The sequence below is a fragment of the Pituophis catenifer genome, unplaced genomic scaffold, assembly GCF_029215685.1.
Source record: "Pituophis catenifer annectens isolate HBS135680 unplaced genomic scaffold, rPitCat1.0.hap2 SCAF_2, whole genome shotgun sequence".
Taxonomy (NCBI): domain Eukaryota; kingdom Metazoa; phylum Chordata; class Lepidosauria; order Squamata; family Colubridae; genus Pituophis; species Pituophis catenifer.
Genome location: NW_027256882.1, coordinates 2,645,223 through 2,656,271, shown reverse-complemented (window position 1 = coordinate 2,656,271; position 11,049 = coordinate 2,645,223). Strand labels below are relative to the sequence as shown.

The 11,049-nt window shown below is 47.3% G+C and overlaps 1 pseudogene; it reads left to right on the top strand.

The window, feature by feature from the left end:
• Positions 1-7,210, top strand: part of LOC139311587 (zinc finger protein 208-like) — a 59,645-nt pseudogene extending 52,435 nt beyond the window's left edge.
• The last annotated feature ends 3,839 nt before the right edge of the window (positions 7,211-11,049 follow it).

Genomic DNA, 11,049 nt, shown 5'->3' with positions numbered 1-11,049 from the left:
CACACAGCACAGGAGCCATTTAAATGCATGAAATGTGGAAAGGGATTTAAGTTGAATGGTGATCTTCTTTACCATAACAAGATACACAAAGGAGAGAAACCACATAAATGCATGGAGTGTGGAAAGACCTTTGCTGACAGGAGTAAACTTGTGATCCATAAAAGGATCCATACAGGGGAGAAGCCCTATAAATGCATGGAGTGTGGAAAGGCCTTTATTGAGAAGGGTAAACTTACAGTCCATAAAAGGATCCACACAGGAGAGAAGCCCTATAAATGCATGGAGTGTGGAAAGAACTTTACTTGGAGTAGTCAACTTACTTCCCATAAAAGGATCCACACAGGAGAGAAACCGTATATGTTAATGGAATGTGGGAAGGCCTTTGCTCATAAAAGTCATCTTACTAAACAAATTAGGAGCCACACAGAGAAGCCAGAGAGTTGCAAGGAAGTTGAAAAGCAGCCCAGTACAAAATGTTCCCTTATTCTCCATGAAATGATCAATTTAAGGCATAAGGCATTTAACTGTGTGCAATGTGGAAAGGGCTTTCGAAAGAATTTTGAACTTACCATTCATAAAAGGATCCACACAGGGGAGAAGCCATATAAATGCATGGAGTGTGGAAAGACCTTTGCTCAGTCCGGTGGCCTTATTTCCCATAGAAGGATCCACACAGGGGAGAAGCCATATAAATGCATGGAGTGTGGAAAGAGATTCAGCCAACGGAGCCATCTTACTTCCCATAAATGGATCCACACAGGGGAGAAGCCCTATAAATGCACGGAGTGTGGAAAGAACTTTGCTCAAAACTACAGACTTACATACCATAAAAGGATCCACACAGGAGAGAAACAGTATACATGCATGGAATGTGGGAAGGCCTTTCCTTACAGAAGTAAACTTTTGATTCATAAAAGGATCCATACAGGGGAGGAACCACATAAATGCATGGAGTGTGGAAAGACCTTTGCTGACAGGAGTAAACTTGTGATCCATAAAAGGATCCATACAGGGGAGAAACCCTATAAATGCATGGAGTGTGAGAAGTCCTTTATTGAGAAGAGTAAACTTACAATCCATAAAAGGATCCACACAGGTGAGAAGCCCTATAAATGCATGGTGTGTGGAAAGAACTTTGCTCGGAGCAGTCAACTTACTTCCCATAAAAAGATGCACACAGAAGAGAAACCACATAAATGCATGGAATGTGGAAAGAACTTTGCTTATAGAAGTGAACTTACTAGACATAATAGGATCCATACAGGGGAGAAGCCCTATAAATGAATGGAGTGTGCAAAGAACTTTGCTCAGTGTTATGTATTGAAATGAGTCATTGAAACTAGTTGCTGAAGGTCTCACTCAGGTCCGTTACTGAAGCGGGAAAATACTTTGATCAGATTGGTTGACTGGCTGACAGCTTCCTATAAAAGGAGCTCTGTCAGCCAGGCAGTTGTTGTTCGTATGAACTAAATAAAAAGAGCTTTGCTGAAATCACTTTGGCCTCGTTTCCATTCTCACCCAGAACTTAATACTGGTGACGAAGGTGGGATTGAATGGAAATTTAAGGCCGATAAAAAGAGCTGATCACAGACCCACTCAGAGTTGAGCACTGGAGACCATCTGCCGTTTGCTGCAGCACCATTCATCGACCATAAATGCATTGCCCAATTGCTGGGCTCCCATCGGTCTACCACCATGATGGCACGTGTGCCACAGGTGGCATGTGGAATCACAGTGGTGGGCACGTGAACGTTGCCCTAGCTCAGCTCCGGCGTGCATGTGCGCGCCGGCCAACTGATTTTCAGGCCTTCTGTTTCCTGCTTTAGGGGTGGGGGTGGGGAAGGCCCGTTTTTCACTCTCCCCAGGCTCCAGAGGCTTTCTAGGAGCCTGGGGAGGGTGAAAATGGCCTTTTGCTCCCTCCCCCGGAGGCCCTCCAGAGGCCAGAAATGGCCCGTTTGCTGACTTCCGGATGTCGGTAAATGGCCCATTTCTGGCCTCCAGAGGGCCTCCAGGGGGGTGGGGAAGGCCGTTTTCGCTCTCCCCAGGCTCCAAGAAAACCTCTGGAGCCTGGAGAGGGCGAAAAACGGGCCTACCGGGCTCACTGTGCCATTGCGTGCTAAAAGCGGGGGGAATGATGGGTGGTCATGCGTGCATGCACTGGGGGCTGGTGAGCATTGAATTATGGGTGTGGGCACTCATACATGTGACCCCCCCTGTGCTCCCCCTGCTTATGGCATGTGACGGCAAAAAGGTTAGCCATCACTGGTAATCATGGCTGCACTACCCCTGTTTACTCCGTACAACCCAGCCTCTGAGACATGGGACTCATACATCATTCACTTCAAGTGTTTTCTCAAAGCGAATGAACTTAATGGAATCTCGGACAACAGAAAAAGGGCATTGTTCCTAAGACATTTTCGAAATGGCCAGGGGTCTCCTCGCCCCAGTGGCCATCTAGACAGTACCATGGGACACACTGCAAAACAAGCTAAGGACCACTACGCGCCCAAATCGTCATGAATTGCTCACTGACATGCTTTCTACCATTGCAATCAGGCAGAGGGCGAATTGATTAACCAGTACGTTGCTGCCCTTCGGAAAGCAGCATTGTATTGCAATTGTATTCAGAGACTTAGATGAATTTCTTTTGGACAGAGTGGTTTGTGAGGTGAGAGATGTCAAATTACAGCAACATCTACTTGTAAAACCCAACTTCAACCTGCAGATGGCGGACGAGGCGCAAGCAGCCAAAATGTCAAATCAATCAACAGCTGAAAGCCAGAAATCGACCAGTCCACCTCATTGCACAAAACAGTTGCTGTGCTCCATGACGATGTGGATCATGGAGAGTCAACTGAGGATGGTGAGGACGTCTGTCGACTCAAATCATCAAAGAAACAAGATATGGCGACCAAGGAGAAACAAACAGGATGTGTGGGTTGTGGCGGCAACCACCCAAGAGCGGCGTGTAAATTTAAGAACGCCCTCTGCCAAAAAGGGACATTTAGCTAAAGTTTGTCATGCTAGCCAGCCTACAAGCCAAACAGACCCCAGAAGAGCACAACACAAACAACAAAATCATGGAGAAGAATGCTTCACTGTCTCCAAAGGTACCAGCTGGGCAGAAACAGTCATTGGGCAAGCTAGCCTCACTTGTTAAAAAAAAAATCCATGTCACCGTCATGATCAAGGGGTCCCCTTGTCTCATGGAAGTAGATACTGGATCGTTCATGACCATCATTTCCTGGAGCACCATTAAAAAGCTGGTACTGAGACTTTCCAAAAGCCAGTTGAAGTATCATCACCTGCACCTCCGAGACTACCAAGGGAACAGCATCCCTGTCATCGGGAGTGGAATGTTCCAAATCTCATTCAAGAACTTGGTGGGCCCCCTGTGGCTGATTGTGGTGGATGGCTCCCTACCAAGTCTTTGGGGACTGGAATGGTTTTCCTCTCTAGGACTGGGAGTTACTGGCATCAACACCATCAATGACTCTGACATCGAGACCTTGGTTCGGGAATTCACAGATATCTTTGAAGGAGATTTGGGAAGTATAAGGGCACACCCATCTCCTTCAACGTTGACCCCCAGGTTGCCCCAATACGAACGAAGCTGTGCATTCACATTAGTTCAAGGGTAGATGAACAATTAAATAAACTGATAGCCCAAGAAATTTTGGAACCAGTCCACCATGCAAAATGGGAGACTCCAATCGTGACTCCTGTAAAGTCAGATGGCTGAGTCCACATTTGTGCAGACTACAAATGCACTTTAAACAAGGCACTACAACAAAATACATACTCAGTGCCGGTGGTGCAACATCTGCTACACTCCCTGGGGGAAGGATTTTTTTTTTTTGCCAAATTGGACCTTGCCAAGCCTATCAACAACTTCCGGTTGACAGCACCACAGCAGAATCCCAAACAATTGTGACGCATCGAGGAGCCTTTAAGTGTTGCAGACTACAGTTTGGCATAAGTGTGGCACCAGGACTGTTCTAGAGTCTAATGGAGCACCTATTGCAAGGCATCCCAGGTGTCATTCCTTATTTTGATGATTAATATCTGCAGTCAATGACACACAACTCCTCGACCACCTGCAAGCAGTACTCACTAGATTCTAAGAGGTGGGCCTTAAAGTGAAAAACAACAAATGCCAAATTGCGGTACAACAAGTAGAATTCTTAGGCTACCTTATTGATGCCTCTGGATTATACCCTACAAAGGCAAAGGTCCAAGCCATCTAGGAAGCTCCAACACCCAAAAATAAAACTGAGGTACAAGCATTCTTGGGACTGCTAAACTTCTACAGCATATTCTTGCCGCACAAAGTGTCTGTAGCTGAGCCTCTTCACAGACTGCTAGACAAAAAACATCTTGGTCCTGGGGCCGAAAAGAAGCCACTGCATTCCCTGCTGTCAAGGACCTATTATCGTTTAACAGCGTCCTGATACAGTATAATGAGAACCTGCCTCTAGTTCTCACCTGCAATGCCTCTCCATTTGGCAGAGCAGCAGTCCTTAGCCACTGAGTTCCAAATGGAAATAAGGCTCCAATCGCCTTCTATTCACAAACCTTATCTTCAGCCGAAAAGAATTACAGGCAGCTGGAGAAGGAAGCATTGGCTGCAGTTGCAGGAGTCAAACGCTTCCATGAGTACTTATTTGGCATGCATTTCAATCTTGTGACAGATCACAAACCGCTGCTGGGCCTACTTGCTGTGGACTGACAGATACCGTAAATCATATCTCCTCACATGATGCGCTGGACTGTTTTTTTGGTAGCCTACAGCTACTGGCTCATTCATCAACCAGGTAAATCCCTGAGCCACACCGACGTCCTCAACCAATGCCTGCTCCCAACCATTGTAGAGGACCCAGCCCCAGTTGCCCCCATTCTTATAGATGAACTGCCATCAGGCCCCATTACTGCGGCAGAGATCACCAAACACTCCACCAAAGACCGGGTTGTTGCCCAAGTGCTCAACTGGGTGTGCAGGGGGTGGCCAAAGGGGCCAGTAAGAACTGAGTTATACCTTTCCACACCTGGCAACATGAATTGTCAGCTCAACGGGGCTGTTTACTTTGGGGGAACCGAGTGATAGTTCCGCAGAAGCTGTGGTGACCAATCCTGGAAGCCTTGCATGTAGGCCACCCAGGCATCATAAGAATGAAGGTGCTCGCCTACAGTTACGTTTGGTGGCCCAACCTGGACAAAGCTATTGTGGAATGAGTCACCTCGTGCCAACCATGCCAAGAGTCGAGACCAGAACCTCCCTCCACTACAGCACATGAGCGGGAAACGCCCAAAGCACCCTGGTCAAGAGTTCACATCAATTTTGCAGGGCCATTCCAAGGCCAGACATTCATGGTGGTCATCGACACACTCCAAATGGCTGGAGATGGTACTAATGCCATCAACCACCTCATACGCCATCAAGACACTACAGAAACTATTTGCGACCCACGGACTACCAGAGGTCCTAGTGTCAGACAATGGGCCACAGCTCATGTCTAACTAATTCAAACTGTTTCTGGCAGGCCATGGCATCCGTCATGCCTTGGTCGCACCATTCCGTCCTGCTAGCAATGGGCAGGTAGAGAGAATGGTGCCCAGGGGACTGGCAGTATCAAAATACCTGCTAGCCCAGCATGTTACATCCAGTGCCACGACTAACCGGAGTCCGGCTGAACTTCTAATGGGTCACCACCTAAGAACTGATCTGGACTGACTACACCCAGACTATTCTGCAGAGGCACCCACTGACTCAACCAGAAAGATCCAGTCATTTGCTATGGGGAACCTTGTATATGCACACAACTATGCTGGGGGTGTCCTCTGGATTCCTGCCTGGATTATAGCCATCACTGGACCATGCTTCTACCAAGTGGAACTGGAGGATGGCCGTGTATGGCACCGCCACACCGACCAACTGCGCGACTGCTTGGGCACCTCCATTGGCCAACTGGAATGGACTCAGCCAGAAACAAACCCGAACACAGACTCTGAAGCTCTGCCATGAATGGAGAAAGAAACCCAGCAAGAAGATTGCAAAAATGCAGGTACCTGTCGAACTGGGGAACAGTCAGCGCAGAGTTCATGTAGAACTGCTTCCCATCGCGGCCAAGCCTCCAAGGGTGGATCCTGTAACAGCAGCCGCTGCTCCACCTACTCCAAATGATGGACTAACTGAACTGTGCAGGTTGGGATGGCCACCCCGCTGCCCCACCTACCTATGTGACTACGAATGTTAAAATGCATACAATTGTAATAGATAATGTTCTGTCTTGGTGGGGTGTTTCATATTGAGTCATTGAAACTAGTTGCTGAAGTTCTCATTCAGGTCTGCTAATAAAGCGGGAAAATACTTTAATCTGATTGGTTGACCGGCTCACAGCCTCCTATAAAAGGAGCTCTGTCAGCCAGGCAGTTGTTGTTGTTCGTATGAACTAAATAAAAAGAGCTTTGCTGAAATCACTCTGGCCTCGCTTCCATTCTCACCCAGAACTTAACACTCAGAGCAATAGTCTTACTACCCGTAGAAGGATCCACACTGGGGAGAAACCATATAAATACATGGAGTGTGGAAAGACCTTTGCTCACAGGAATAAACTTGTGATCCATAAAAGGATCCACACAGAAGCCATATAAATGCATGGACTGTGGAAGGACCTTTACTCAGTGGTGGGATTCAAATAATTTAACAACCGGTTCTCTGCCCTAATGATTTCTTCCAACAACCAATTCACCAAACTGCTCAGAAAGTTAACAACCGGTTCTTCCGAAGTGGTGCGAACTGGCTGAATCCCACCACTGCATAGTTTAGCACCACTGCTTTACTCATAGCAGTAATCTTATTTCCCATAAAAGGAGTCACACAGGGGAAAAGCCATATAGTTGTAAGGAGTGTGGAAAGTGAGTCAAAAGAAAACATTCTTATACCATGAATTGATCCACACAAAACAGAATGCATCTGAATGTGTGCAATGCGGAAAGGGCTTTGGGAGGAAATATCAACTTACCATCCATAAAAGGATTCACACGGGGGAGAAGCCATATAAATGCATGGATTGTGGAAAGAATTTTGCTTGGAGCAGTAATCTTAATGCCCATAAAAGGATCCACACAGGAGGAGCCATATTAATGCATGGAGTGTGGGAAGGCCTTTGTTGAGAAGAGTGAATTTACAATCCATAAAAGAATCCACACAGGGGAGAAGCCATATAAATGTATAAAGCGTGGACAGACTTTTGCTTATAGAGGTCTACTTACTGAACATAATAGGAGTCACATGGGAGAAACCACATAGTTGCAAGGAGTTGAAAATGGCTCAATACAAAATATTCCCTTATTGTCCATTAAATGATCCACACAAGGCAGAAGTTATTTAAATGTGTGCAATGCAGTAAGGGTTATCAGAGGAATTGTGGTGTAAAAAGATCCACACCAGAAAAACCAGATAAATGCATAGAATGAGGAAGGACTTTAGGTTGAAGGGTGGTTTTATTTACCATGAAAGGATCAGCACAGGAGAAACTGAGTAAATGTATAAATGGAACTACCCAACAGCAGCCATAACCTTGCAGGAAGTACGGGAAGATCCTCAACGGGAAAAGTAATCAAAAATCTAATCAAAGGATCTACTTGGGTAATAAGTCATATAAATACTAGCTCTCCTTCCATATTGTGCTTGGTGGTCTCTGATATTGAATCCTAGAATAATAGAGTTGGAAGAAACCTAGGAGGTCTATTTATTTATTTATTATTATTTATTTATTATTTTTTTAAAAAAAGATATAGCAGGAGATCCTAAAGCATTTCAGACAAATGGCTGTCCGATCTCTTTTTGAAAGCCTCCAGTGATGGAGCGCTCTCAACTTCTGAAGGCAAACTATTCCGTCGGTTGATTGCTCTCACTGTTAATAATTTCTCCTTAGTTTTAGGTTGCTTCTCTCCATGGTTAGTTTCCATCAATTGTTTCTTGTCTTTAGAAAATAGTTTGACCCCCTCACAGTCAGCATATTGTCCCCAACAATCTGGTTCCTCATTTTACCAACCTTGGAAGGATGGAAGGCTGAGTCAATTTTGAACCGGTCAGAATCAAACTTTTGGCAGTGAACAAAGTTAGTATGAAAGGATTTCTAATGGCTCCGCTCTAACTTGACATGGCCAGAGGGCACTTGCCAAGTGCCCTCTGGCAATTTGCTGCTGCCATCTCTGCAGGACATCTCAACTCTGGAAATTCGCTGTGGGGATAATCTGCTGTGGGCGTTGGATGGAGAGTCAGGTGAGTGAGCAGGCTGTCAGGAGGGCGACGATGGGCGGAGAGTGAAGTGGGAGGCAATGGCACAGAACAGTGGTGAAATGCACTTACCTTGGCTACCAGTTCGGGAATGTGAGCGTGTGTGTTCGCTACGCTCTCATACACCTCTTCTGCACATGCCCAGCCTTCTGCGCATGTGCAGAGCATAAAAAATGGGATGTAATGACATCCTGGTGGGTGGGCGGAGCCTCCTACCACCAGCGCTACCGGTTCGCGCGAACTGGATAGATCCGGCCGGGTTTTACTGCTGGCACTGAGGTAATAGCACGGTGTGTGATGTCAAAATGGAAAGCCACTGCCACCCTGAAACTTTTTAAAGCCACGTTGCTTAATATTTGAGGATGTCTTGCTCTGAAAATAAGGACAGCTTTGGGAAGCAGTGAGGTAGGATATAAGTTTTTTAAAAAACTATAAATATTTGTTTGAGTTGCATTCAAATCCTTGCCTGTCAAGCAGACCTGCAGTATGATGCACTACGAAAATGGAGCTGTGTGGACCTGAAAGTTTGGAGTCGAAGCTAAAAAAACCCCCTCTTTTCACAGCATTGGTATCAGCTTGGGGTGGGGAGGCATTGCTGCGACACTCCATTCAAACACACTCTGCACTTGACCAAAAACACCAGGAAATCACCCACCCGGCTTTGGTGGCGGTGATCAGGCAGGCGGGCACAGGGAAGCGACTGGTGGCAGTGTTACTGGCTGGCAAAGAGGTGGATGTCCCGGTGCGCATGTGTGCTAAGAGGAGCTGCCCAGTGGGCGTGTGCATGCTGGGAAATGAACTTCCGGTTTCCGGCGCATGCATGCGCACTGGCCAGTTAGTCTTCTGGTTACTGGCACGCACGCGTGCACGACGATCAGCTGGCTGGTTGATCTTCCGATTTCTGGCACTGCCGCATGTGTGAAGACTAGCTGATTGTTGCAAGTGCATGCGCACCAGTAACCAGAAGACTAGCTGGCTGGTGCACATGTGTGTGCCAGAAACCCAGAAGAGGAATGGGTGATGCCATGTGTGCCAGGTGACATGGCTCTGTGTGCCACTTCCAGCACGCGTGCCATAGGTTTGCCATCACAGGCCTGTACATTCTTGAAGTTTTCCTAGTTTTACTTTTTGACCCTAGTTTAGTCTTTAATCTCCAGAGGAAGCATGAAAGTTGATCAGCTTACCTATCTAACCTGGAAACCAAAGAAACATCCAGAAACAACAGTGTTTAACTATATAGCATCCATCTCCAAAAAAGAAAAATTAAAAGAAGAAAATATTATGAACCAACTAATGTCAGGGAAGAAAGGGGAATCTTATTAGTTAAGTTGAATTTTTTTGCTTCTGGGGGAAATTCACCAGAACCCTTCTCAGTCACCTTCAGACCGGTTTTTGGAATGCCGCAGACCAGTGCCGGTCCACAGACCCGGAGTTGGAGTCGCCTGGTATAGGATTTGCTGCCATAGCAGGGGGTTGGAGTAGAAGACCTCCAAGGCCTCTTCCAACTGTTATTCTGCTATTGTATCAAGGACTCAAAATACCGCAGAAATACATTTAAAATTTGAATGTCTATTTCCAAGTTATTTATTCTAATGATTCACATGGCCATATAGAGAGTTAAGAACCATACTTTAAATGTATCAGGTTACAAACGGCAATTGAACTGAGGGCTGTATAAATCGATTGTATAAGTAAATAAATCAACATCTGAACTTCTAGTAACCTCCCAAACCCCCATGGGAACTTCAGAAGCTCAAAAATTAACAAACCACCATCCGGTACGTATTGTGCCAATATTTGAATTAATGAACGTGGATAGCTTAACATGATCTGATCCATGCAACTCCGAGAAACACGTTTCCCAATTCTTAGCCTAATGTAGGCTTTGTCAAACTTGCCAGTTTAAGACGTGTGGACTTCACCTCTCAGGCTTTAAAATAGCCAACTTGGTCAAACACTGGTCTAATCGGGCACACCGTGCGAATGCAGCCTCTCAGCCCCATTCGCACCTCTGTCCCTGCAATGTTTGTTTCCCTTCTTTTCTGTGGGAAGAGCCCCTTTGCGGTTGTGGGGAAAGCTTGGGAAGCAGCACCCCAGTTCTCTCCTTGCACCAGGAGCCAGATTTTGGCTAGTCCTTCTTCTCAGTCCGGGAAGGAGGAGGTGAGTCGAGTCCCTTCAGAAAAAGCAGCCAAGAGGCTGGCCGGAGTCCATGCCACAGAACCAACTGGCCTCTTTTGACAGGCAACAAACGAGAGGGCCCTTCCCTCCTACTCCCATACCCATCATCCCTGCCCTCTGCCTTCCCCTCAGACGCTCTCCTCTTTCCCGCCCTTTCGGGGGAATTTAGTGTGGCGCGCAGAATCCACCAGGGGGCAACCCTCCGCCAAGACAAGGTAACGTCAAGCGCTTCCCCATTGGGCCGCTGGAGGGCGAACGTCACGGCTGGCTTTCCAGAGGAGGCGTGACGTCACAAAGGCTTGCCGCTCTGGGACGCCGCACTCGCTAGCCTTAACCCCTGGGGCACCGCAGGAGGCGGAGAGGCTGCGGGAGAGTCTGGCGGGGGGAGATCCAGACGTGCCCCGGGTGACTTGGGGGCTCTTCCCGGGCAAAGGGAGGCGGAGGAGGGAAGAGACCCGTGCGCGGCCCTCCTCTGGAATCAATCCCGGGTCCCATGTTCCCCAGCCGCCCTCTCCATGCAGGGGGAGGCGGAACAACCGGGGATCCCAGGAAAGCGGTGGGGATCTTGG